Source organism: Notolepis coatsorum (genome assembly GCF_963971535.1).
Source record: "Notolepis coatsorum genome assembly, chromosome: 2".
NCBI lineage: Eukaryota > Metazoa > Chordata > Actinopteri > Aulopiformes > Paralepididae > Notolepis > Notolepis coatsorum.
Genome location: NC_140166.1, coordinates 20545123 through 20557281, shown reverse-complemented (window position 1 = coordinate 20557281; position 12159 = coordinate 20545123). Strand labels below are relative to the sequence as shown.

Below are 12159 nucleotides of genomic sequence, written 5' to 3'. Positions count from 1 at the left end.
TTTGTCTCTGACAACACAGAGAAACGCAGTACGCTGCACATACTGAGGGGAACCCTGCATGTTTGTCAGCTTCATGTCATTGTATGGATTGGATATTGAATCTCTGTGTTTCAGCGTTTCATATACATATATACATGCTTAGCTTACATAGTTTATTATATATAATGGTATTATTATTGTTATTATAGATGATGTGTTGTGTGTTTTATAGCTGTTAGCTATATTTGATGTTATTCTAATGTTCTGAATGTGTATTGTTATTCTCATAATCACCTAGTTACTGACTGTCTCTCTCTGTCTGTGTTTTTGTGTCTTTGTCTTTTGTCTTGGTGTGTGTTTATGTGTATGTGTGTGTGTGTTTATATATATATATGTGTGTGTGTGTGTGTGTGTGTGTGTTTGTGAGTGTGTGTGTGTGTGTGTTTGTGCATGTGTGTGTGTGCGTGTTCATCTATATGTGTGTGTGTCTCCAGTCGGAGGGCGCCGTCATCTCCATCGCATCAGCAACCAACCAGACCAAGATCTGACTCCTCCCTGTAGCACACACACACACACACACACACACACACACACACACACACACACACACACACACACACACACACACACACACACGTGCACACACACGCGCGCACACGTACACACGCACACACATGCAAATCATAGCCACAAACCTATGAAAGGCACATTTCACTCTGAGCACAAATAACCCCACAGCGATCAATGAGAGAAATTATTTAAACCAAACTATATAAAATGACTGTTGTGACTATGATACAGTCGTTGAAGTGTGGCTGTGAGCGTTCTGTGTTGAGCTGAGGTGATACATTAATGTCACACATAATTCACCTGATTCGCCAGATTAATCTTCAACAACAGCTCCGTCTACCAACTCTCACCAGTAAAACAGGTCAAAGCCTTTTAGGTAAATGATAATAATATTATTTGAATTATTGGCAGTAGTCCCGTGAGAAATATATGAGAATAAGATAATGGTATTATTTTGCCATATTCTCATATTGTTAAGCAGTCATGGTTGTAGAACCACACCGTTCTCTCCTAACTGAGATGATCAGTAACATGTCTGTTCTGATCATCTCATGACTGGTTCCATTCTCCTGTTGGCAAGCAGCAGTTAGCCTCCTATCTGTTGGCAAGCAGCAGTTAGCCTACTATCTGTTAGCAAGCAGCAGTTAGCCTCCTATCTGTTGGCAAGCAGCAGTTAGCCTACTATCTGTTAGCAAGCAGCAGTTAGCCTCCTATCTGTTGGCAAGCAGCAGTTAGCCTACTATCTGTTAGCAAGCAGCAGTTAGCCTCCTATCTGTTAGCAAGCAGCAGTTAGCCTCCTATCTGTTAGCAAGCAGCAGTTAGCCTACTATCTGTTAGCAAGCAGCAGTTAGCCTCCTATCTGTTGGCAAGCAGCAGTTAGCCTCCCATCTGGGGGTCATCCCTATGTTCCCCGGGTTCTATGTTCCCCGGGTTCTATGTTCCCCGCTTTTTATTTTAATTTTTTTTAAAGGGTTCTATGTTCCCCCATCCGCAAAAGGGTTCTATGTTCCCCGGGTCCTATGTTCCCCCTATGTTTCCCATGTTCCAAAAGGGTTCTATGTTCCCCGGGTCCTATGTTCCCCCTATGTTTCCCCGGTAGCGATAAAGGCTCGCCCCAGGCTCGCCACAGCAGTGGATTTTAAAGATAGCCACTTTTATAGATAATTCATTTGTATCGCAACGGAGTCACGGATCTAGTCGGGCCACATAGCATTATGTCGACAAAAATCAAATAGAATAAACAAGTGTAAAATAAAGAATTTTAAATGAAGTTTAGCCTATTAAATCATTTTATAAGCGTTCGTTTATTTGCGGTCTGTGTGAGAAGCATCCATCTGCAGAACAACAGCCCAGCTCTCTCTGTCCCCACACTGTCAGGCCGTCACAGGCCCGCTCAGCAGCGCCACCCACCCAATGGCTGAATTGCCAATGGCTGAATTGGAGTATTGCACTGTGCGGGATTGATTGATTGATTGATTGATTGAAAACTTTATTAACAGATTGCAGAATGGGTACAGTACAGTACAGCTCAATACATACAATTGTTAAGGGGATGCAGACCAGAGAAAGACTTTCGTCTTGTTTACATCAGGGTCCCCCATTTTCAATTAATCATATTACATACAGATACTGCTACATCTATACATTTATGACATACCAGATTTGCAAATACAGTACTGTTTGTGATACAAAGTGTCCAGAAAAGAGTGTATATACATTTGACATAGAAACTGTACATTGGAGGAGGTTGGGTAGGTGGGGTGGGGTTGGGTGGGTGGGGGGGGACTGTACATTGGAGGTGGGTGGGGGTGGGGGGTTGAGTAGGGGGTGGGGGGGGGACACTGTACACTGTACAGTGGAATACTGACAAAGCCATACTTGGTAATTTACTGTACAACTGGGTTAGGACATTTGTGGGGGCCAGTTTTGAATTGCAGTCTCCCGTAGGTGTTCTTTGAGTGTTTTTGAAAGTGGGTAGTGATTCACATTCCTTTACAGCTTTGGGTAGGGCGTTCCTGCGGGCAGATCCACGATGCGTTTATTTAAACTTTATTTAACAGATTGCAGAATGGGTACAGTACAGTACAGCTCAATACACACAATTGTTAAGGGGATGCAGACCAGAGAAAGACTTCCATCTTGTTTACATCAGGGTCCCCCATTTTCAATTAATCATAAATGTAGTTCCCTCCCCCTTGTATATATTTACTGTATGTCACAAATGTAACAGTACTGCATTGAGTATGTCATAAATGTCATTATGAATTGAAAATGGGGGACCCTGATGTAAACAAGACGAAACTGTACTATACCCATTCTGCAATCTGTTAATAAAGTTTTCAATCAATCAATCAATCAATCCCGCACAGTGCAATACTCCAATTCAGCCATTGGCAATTCAGCCATTGGGTGGGTGGCACTGCTGAGCGGGCCTGTGACAGCCTGACAGCATGGGGACAGAGAGAGCTGGGCTGTTGTTCTGCAGATGGATGCTTCTCACACAGACCGCAAATAAACGAACGCTTATAAAATGATTTAATAGGCTAAACTTTGTTTAAAATTCTTTATTTTACACTTGTTTATTCTATTTGATTTTTGTCGACATAATGCTACGTGGCCCGACTAGATCAGTGACTCCGTTGCGATACAAATTAATTATCTATAAAAGTGGCTATCTTTGAAATCCACTGCTGTGGCAGCCTGGGGCGAGCCTTTATCGCTACCGGGGAAACATAGGGGGAACATAGAACCCGGGGAACATAGAACCCGGGGAACATAGACATGTTCCCCCTATCTGTTAGCAAGCAGCAGTTAGCCTCCTATCTGTTAGCAAGCAGCAGTTAGCCTCCTATCTGTTAGCAAGCAGCAGTTAGCCTCCTATCTGTTAGCAAGCAGCAGTTAGCCTCCTATCTGTTAGCAAGCAGCAGTTAGCCTCCTATCTGTTAGCAAGCAGCAGTTAGCCTCCTATCTGTTAGCAAGCAGCAGTTCGCATCCTATCTGTTAGCAAGCAGCAGTTAGCATCCTATCTGTTAGCAAGCAGCAGTTAGCCTCCTATCTGTTAGCAAGCAGTAGTTAGCCTCGTATCTGTTAGCAAGCAGCAGTTAGCATCCTATCTCTTGGCACGCAGCAGTTAGCATCCTATCTGTTAGCCAGCAGCAGTTCGCCTCCTATCTGTTTGTACAAATTGTTTAATTGTATAAACTCAACTTGGCAGCTATAACGTGTTGTAGCTAGCAGCTGTGACTTGTAGCTAGCAACTGTGACTCGTAACTAGCAGCTATAACGAGTTGTAGCTAGCAGCTGTGACTTGTAGCTAAAAGCTATAACATGTTGTAGCTACCAGCTATGACTCGTAGCTAGCAGCTATAATGTGTTGTCGCTTGCAGGTGTGACTTGTATAGCAGCTATAACTTGCACACTGTACACACAGAGGCTCTTCCTATCTGTGTGTGTTTGAGGATGACAGCTGCTTAAACCAGCCACCCTCACACCACAGTCTCCCAGTGGTAACAAGGAAGACGTCTTCTAACGTTTCTATGATGACACTGACCCAATCCTCTTCTTATTATTCCATTCTATCTATTCTATCCATTCTATGGCTGTTGGAGCCTGCTGCCTAATAATAGATTGGACATTAGACTGTTGTTTCTATAGATATTGTAGCTATGGTGATGTGATATGACATAATTGGGTTAGAACAGCCGATAATAGAACTTCCTTTTCCAAATGTGGACTTATTTATAGTGGCCACTGCAATACAGACTTGCCACAAATAGATTATTCTGGATGGACTGTGAGTTGTTATGAATTTATTGAGCTGTTCTGAAGCATTACGACACACGGGCTACTCTGAGCCTCTGGTCGAAACCACTTTCTGACTATGATTTCTAAGTGTCCTTTATGTCTCAGGCCTGCTCTGTCGTTCTTTCCTTCTTTCTTTCATTCTTTCTTTCTTTTTCATTTTTCTTTTGTTTTTCCCTCTTCCCTCCTCAGTCGGCCGAACAAGGGCAGCCCAGCCCACGGAGAAAGCCCTCAGTCTTCCATAGAGGGTTAAACACACACACACACACACACACACACACACACACACACACACACACACACACACACACACACACACACACACACACACACACACACACACACACACACACACACACACACACACACACACACACACACACACACACACACACACACACACACTCACTCACACGCGCACACACACACACACACACACACACACACACACACACACACACACACACACACACACACACACACACACACACACACGCGCACGCGCGCGCATGCACGCACACACACAAAATGTGTTTCAATGTATTTATTTCTCCAATTGTGTTACTGAGATATTTACATGGATTACCTGAAGGATGATTCTGGAGTCATACTTTTTAAAAGAAAGGTCCAGTCCGTGATTTCAGTATATGGACCACTACTGGCTTTGTTTACTGTTTAAGCCTTTGATGAAATAACTGAACACACAGCATGTAACAGTAACACCTGTGTTTACATGATTTTAGAGGCTGTAAAAGGTTTAGATATTTGTAATGTTACCAACTATCTGACTAAGTATCTAATACAACTCATATACAAGTCAAACTCTTCAAGAATGTGACATGAACCCAGTTTAGTTGGTCAAATAAATCACGGATTGTGCCTTTAATAACCAAGTGTATCACGACTCTCTGACCAACAGAGACTGAGCTTGGTGTCTGAATCCAAACACAATATAAACAAAAACAACAACAACAAGAGAGAAATATTTTTTAAACTTTATATTTCTCGAGACCGAGTCTATGTTTCAGTGTGAGTTGAAATATGTGGTTATGGAATGTGTTGGAGGAATATGTAACTGGAATAAGTTACAATAATATATGTGGCATAAAAATGTAAGGAGTTAGGTTTGTTATGGAAATGTGTTACATACATGTATGTAGAGATGGTGTGTTATGGTAATCTGTTACAGGAATATTACAACAAGGTTTTACAGCATGTTGTGTCGCCATGACGTCACGCTTGACCAACATGGAGATGCTCCTGAGAAAACCTTTAATGTAGTTTTTCTTTATTTGGTTTGTTTTTAAGACATGCTTTCTCTCTTTTTGTCAAATGAAGGTTATAAAGGACATTTATACTTAAGCCATTTACAGTGTAAAGTTTACAATGTAAAGTTTACATATCATTTATCCTTATTTATTACGTTATGTATTTAAAAAAAATCTATTTATTGATGTATTTATTTGCTCTCAACAATGAAACGCGTATTTACTCGTAGCTGTGGTAGTACGTCGCTGAATTAAATGACAGCTGAACTCAAGAGTTCAACATGTCTGTAGAACTCCAGATCCTATAGCACATTAATAACGTCCAAACTACGACTTCATAACAGCCGATTAAGACGTTACACACGACACGTTCATGAATACTGATTGAGCTCTGGTGTCAAAGTTCACGTATCAGTGATGTCTCTGTTATGAATGTGTTCTAAACGGGAGCATAACAGACTTTTGGGTGTAAGGATCCCCTCCTGATGGATTTTAAATCCTTCAAATTCTTCTACATTGTCAAGTTGTCAAGTTTACCACATATTGGACCATGATAGGTTCAACCTATTAGTGACATCACACATGCAACTCATATTTCAAGGACATATAGAGAAGCTCTCCCTCTCCAGGGTAAGCATGTAAAAAGGTGCGCTGATGACAAGTTCTGCACAAATAACAATCTATGTATTCAAAGACACAAATAACAATCTGTCACTCCAAAAGGACCATAAAATAGACATGTTTTTGAATGGAGGGGATAGTTGGGGTTGTTTGGTGGTTTTTATCTGTTTCATAACAGAAGCATATCTAAAAGATAAATCTTGTGAAACAATTGATGACTATTGACTAGTGATTATGAATTAAATCAAACCACGTCTGAATGATCAATTGTGAATCTTTGGCTGATCAATCGTATCATAATGTTCTAAGTTGTTAAAGTTCTCTCATTTCACTCTCTGTTGAAAGTGTTGTGTACATCTAGAATGATAACAGTAGATAGTGTAGTCAGACAGTGTGTCGGCTGTCTAAACCATTTCACATTCTATGGTTGTTTGTCCGAGGTTATCATGTGTTAAAGATGTTGAAATAACTTAAATAATTAAAGCTATTCCATATCTAACAGGGGGGTGTTTTGACTCCAAACTGATACTATTAGTGCTGATCTATCCTATATATATCTATGTTTTTAATGTTGTGGTGCTTCTATGGGAGTAGTTCTATATCTGTAATGGTTAGTCCGTCCCTGCCTGGAGCTCTGAGCTGCCTTCAACAGGACAACGTCAATATCCGTTAGCCGGGAACATTTCATTAGCTAACAGACCCAGTGTTGGGTGAACATACGCTGATCTTTGGCAATAAAGTGATATTGGCTCACTAAATAAGCTATGGTTTTCTCACGAAGAGGTCCATGTGTGTCTTAAGCCCTTTTTACACAGATATCCCGCAATAATGCCACAAAGAAGACCCCTCTTTTGCCTGCTTTGCTTGTTTACACTGAACTAAGTGAAGGGGGCACAATGCCATCACCGCGTGTGCGTTTAGAGAGAATGCAGACAGAGTCGTAGGTGGATATAAGCGGCACATCTCGGGTTGTGGTTCTGAAAGAGGTCCCCGGAGGCGCACGCAGGTGATAAACGTAACCAATTTGAAAATGTGGGGGAGAAGCCAAGAGAGAAAACTACAAACTGCCTTTTTTCTCTTGATGCACAACTTTCCAAAAATGATTACTAATATTTCCATCAACGTTGACCCTCCCTGTGTGTTGTAACTTCCACACAGAGCAGTGAGGCGGAATAATGGGGGTAAGATTCCCACCTAACTAGAACGGGCAGCGTGAAAGGGGCTTTAAGGTTTAGACGTAGTAATAAACTACAGGACTATCTCTGGGTTCAGCTGTGGCTTCATGTTCTAAACCACTGGTTCTCAAACCCCCCCCCAAGTTAAGTACCTCCTTAACTTCACCTCCGTTCTCCTGCATTACTACCTCGTTTCACCCACCTAGATGTGTTCTATCTCTCCCTCGTGGAGAAATCACCTGACCAAGGCCTCTCTGCCCCGAGCTATGCCACTGCTCATAATGAAATGTAAACTCCTTACGGTGACGTAGGCGACACCATCTTGTACTGTTAAAGAGGTGATGTTGTTTATTTGGCTATATTTATCATGTCATTGTGTCATATTGGGGTGTTGTGATTACGTGATAAAATGTGGCTTTTTAATTGTATTTATTTATTTATTTATTTTTAAATGTTGCATACTCCTTGCAGTACTCCCACCTAGGGCCACACACTCTTTTGAGAACCACTGTTTTAAACAGAGTTCACGGCTGAGGTTTGGTTGAACACAGCTCAGACTGTTCATAGTACAAGTTATATGGTATAAATATATGTATAATGTTTACAGAATATATACAAATATATAGTGAGTGTGTTTATATATATATATGTGTCCAGAGTACATATATATATATATATATATATATATATATATATATATATATATATATATATATATATATATATATATATATATATATATATATATATATATATATATATATATATATGAAATGAAATATATATGCAGACAGCAGCAATGGCCTAAGTGGCAATATGTATGTATGTATGTATGTATGTATGTATGTATGTATGTATGTATGTATGTATGTATGTATGTATGTATGTATGTATGTATGTATGTATGTATGTATGTATGTATGTATGTATGTATGTATGTATGTATGTATGTATGTATGTATGTATGTATGTATGTATGTATGTATGTATGTATGTATGTATGTATGTGTATGTATGTATGTATGTATGTATGTGGGTAATGTTGCTTCCATGTTATGTATTGTATAGTGTTGTGTGTTCCTGGGTCTTAGACCAGACATGTATTAATGACATGAATAAAGTTTATGTGAGATTCAATGTGTTGCTCGTTATTCTGTCACTCCCAAAGCCCCGTTCAACTGATATCAATATCAGTTTTATTTTATTTTATATTGTTTAATTATATGAATTAATTCATTGTGATTATAATAGATTCAGCATAGTATTCCTGTGTGATTTCAGTACAAGAGAATAGGTCTAGTCAAGAAAGATCAATTAAATGAGCTATAGAGAACATTCAGCCACTAGATGTCGCACTAGAGCACCATCATGTAATTTATCCAATCATGTGCATTCCATGTGGGGAAATGGGAAGTAGGTTTGATTGATTGATTGAAAACTTTATTAACAGATTGCAGAATGGGTACAGTACAGTACAGCTCAATACATACAATTGTTAAGGGGATGCAGACCAGAGAAAGACTTTCGTCTTATTTACATCAGGGTCCCCCATTTTCAATTCATCATAACATATATGACATACACGACATACAGATAGACAGTACTGCTACATCTATACATTTATGACATATCAGATTTGCAAATACAGTACTGTTTGTGATACAAAAAGAGTCCAGAAAAGAGAGTATATACATTTGACGTAGAAACTGTACATTGGAGGGTAGGTGGGGGGGGACTGTACATTGGAGGTGGTTGGGTGGGGGGGGGGGGGGGGGACACTGTACAACTGTACAAGCAAAACTGTACATTGGAATATTGACAAAACCATACTTGGTAATTTACTGTACATTGGGTTGGGTTAGGACATTTACAGGGTCCAGTTTCGAATTGCAGTCTCCCGTAGGTGTTTTTTGAGAGTGTTTTTGAAAGTGGGTAGTGATTCACATTCCTTTACAGCTTTGGGTAGGGCGTTCCACATTGATGTGGCATAATTGCGAAACGTGTTTAGTCCCTTGTTTGAGCCGAATCTGGGTTTAACATGATTTGTGGAGCTCCCTCTGGTGTTGTGATCGTGGTATTCACTGACCTTTGGGAAGTATTTTGACATGTACATGTATCTTGTAGACCAGGCCCATTGCAAGTTGCTGTACTCTGTCGTCTACTCTAAGCAATCCTAGTTTGTCAAAGTGGGCAGGGGTGAGGTGGGTTCTAGGAGTAAGGTCAAGCAGTAGTCTGACCAGTTTGTGAGAGGCAGTTAAATCATTTTGTGTCCTGTACTGTGCAGGACAGTGATGCAACAGTAGCAGGACAGTCAGGGCCGCCTGGGAGAAATGCGAGGCCCTGTGCGAGATTTAACGCGAGGCCCCCCCCCCCCCCCCCCCCCCCAAAGGTAAAAAAAAAAAAAAAAAAAAAAATTATATATATATATTTTTTTTTTTTTATACAGTCAACATATTCTTAAATAATAGCGCTGCCCGAGGCGGGGCATGATACAGTCAACATATAGCAAAAGAGAGAGCGAGAGAGAGCTCCCGTTCTACAGTCAATATACAGTGTACAGAGAGAGAGAGAGAGAGACACATTGGAAAGAAATTGAAATGCTATTTGGCCCTAAACAGAGAGTACACAGTGGCAGAATACCTGAGCACTGTGACTGAAGATCCTTGAGCACAGCCTAGCCATCGAGAAAGGCCGCCATAGGCAGACTGTGTGTGTTAGAAAGAGAGAGAGAGAGAGAACATGTGTGTTTGTCATGTGTGTGTGTGTTAGAGAGAGACTAGAGCATGTATGACAGATTCAAAAGGACAAAGATCAACACTTAAATCCAAGAGAGAGAGAGAGAGAGAGAGAGAGAGAGAGAGAGAGACACATTGGAAAGAAATTGAAATGCTATTTGGCCCTAAACAGAGAGTACACAGTGGCAGAATACCTGAGCACTGTGACTGAAGATCCTTGAGCACAGCCTAGCCATCGAGAAAGGCCGCCATAGGCAGACTGTGTGTGTTAGAAAGAGAGAGAGAGAGAGAGAGTGAACATGTGTGTTTGTCATGTGTGTGTGTGTTAGAGAGAGACTAGAGCATGTATGACAGATTCAAAAGGACAAAGATCAACACTTAAATCCAACAAGAAGAGGGTATACCAGAGAAACCAAAGCAGCAAGGAGCCAATGGCCGACATCAGCTAAATAGGCTAGCCAGGTACTGTGACACCAGGCCACACACAGCTTTGGCCAATGGCTGTGTGTGGCTACACAAACTACACAAGCTACACAAACGACCATTCACACACAGCACATGTCGTATCTCCAAATGTTGTGAAGTAGCATATGTTTTGCCTGGAAAAAAACATCGTTATTAACAAAACATTCGGGAGGGGAAGGAAGGAAGAGTGGGGTAATGTCATGACATTTTCATTAATCCAAGTTACCTGCACGAGGAACGCAGGGCGAAAGGCCGCAACACAGGTCTCCACGTTGACGAAAGGCCTCTCGCTGGCGGGACAAAAAGAAGCTATGGCCAGAGCCTTGTCATGGTGCAGGCCCGACTACATCTTCTGTCAAAGGGCCTGCTATTCTCAAGGCTAACTGATAGCATCAAACGAACGTTCCCAGCTGACGCTAAACAGCTAACTGGCTAACAGTTAGCTCAATCAGGCACACACAGTTAGCTACTAGTAGTATTAGCTAGTCGACCAGTTTGGCTCCAGAGAGAGAGAGAAAGAGAGACGGGTCCACGGCGGGTATATAATCATAGGTGACTCACCATAACGCAGTATCAACGCCGGCGCCAATGGTAAAGTTGGAAGGAGACTTTCTTGGCCCACGCCACGGTGTAATTTCTTCTTCTTCTTCTTCGAGTACTTTCCGGCAGACTGGACACCTTTCGGCGTATTGCTGCCTAACAGATTTATCTGCTCACAAGTTCTCTTCTCCTTCTTTTGAAAAGACATCCACTCGCCTCGCCTCGCTCCTCTGGATAGGTTAGCTAACGCTAGTTAGCATTTAGCTAAGCTAGCTACTAGCCGACATCATGGCTCCGGCCATTTGTCCCGCTAGCGAGAGGCCTTTCGTCAACGTTCCTTGGTGACCGACCGACCGACTGATAATGATGATAATGACCGACCTCTTTCTTGATCTTGGCTGGCATAACTAAGCATAGTCAAAAGCTGCACGCTGAAATAGTCAAACGCAGCTGACTCACGCGGCGCCGGCGGGCGTACTACTACACATGATGTAAGTAAAACCACTCCCTTCGTTGAAACCTGCCTGCTGCTGCAGAACCCCAGAAGCTGAGCTCCAATAGTGAGTATGTCTGCAGGACCCAGGAACAAGTCAGACACATTCTACAAACGTGTCTAATGTGAAATATATAAGCATATAAGCAAAACTAGATTTTAGGTCTGTGATGAAAAAGGGCCTCGCGGGAAGGGGGGCCTCGCAAAAAAATAAAAAAAAAATAAAAAAAAATAATAAAAAAAATTTGTAATTTTTTTTTTTTTTTTTTTTTTTGCGAGGCCCCCCTTCCCGCGAGGCCCTGTGCGACCGCACTGCTCGCACACCCCCTGAGGCGGCCCTGAGGACAGTGGATCACAGTGATGTAGCAGGACAGTGCATCACAGTGATGTAGCAGGACAGTACATCACAGTGATGTAGCAGGACAGTACATCACAGTGATGTAGCAGGACAGTGATGTAGCATCACAGTGATGTAGCAGGACAGTGCATCACAGTGATGTAGCAGGACAGTG

At 41.6% G+C, this 12159-nt stretch overlaps 1 pseudogene across 1 annotated transcript in view; it reads left to right on the top strand.

Moving 5' to 3' along the window:
- Positions 1 to 4603, top strand: part of LOC311223295 (dynamin-1-like) — a 78424-nt pseudogene extending 73821 nt beyond the window's left edge. The window contains exon 16 of the transcript in view: positions 4543 to 4603. The product of the transcript in view is annotated as a dynamin-1-like (transcript). The remainder of the gene's footprint in view (positions 1 to 4542) is intronic.
- Positions 4604 to 12159: the final 7556 nt, after the last annotated feature.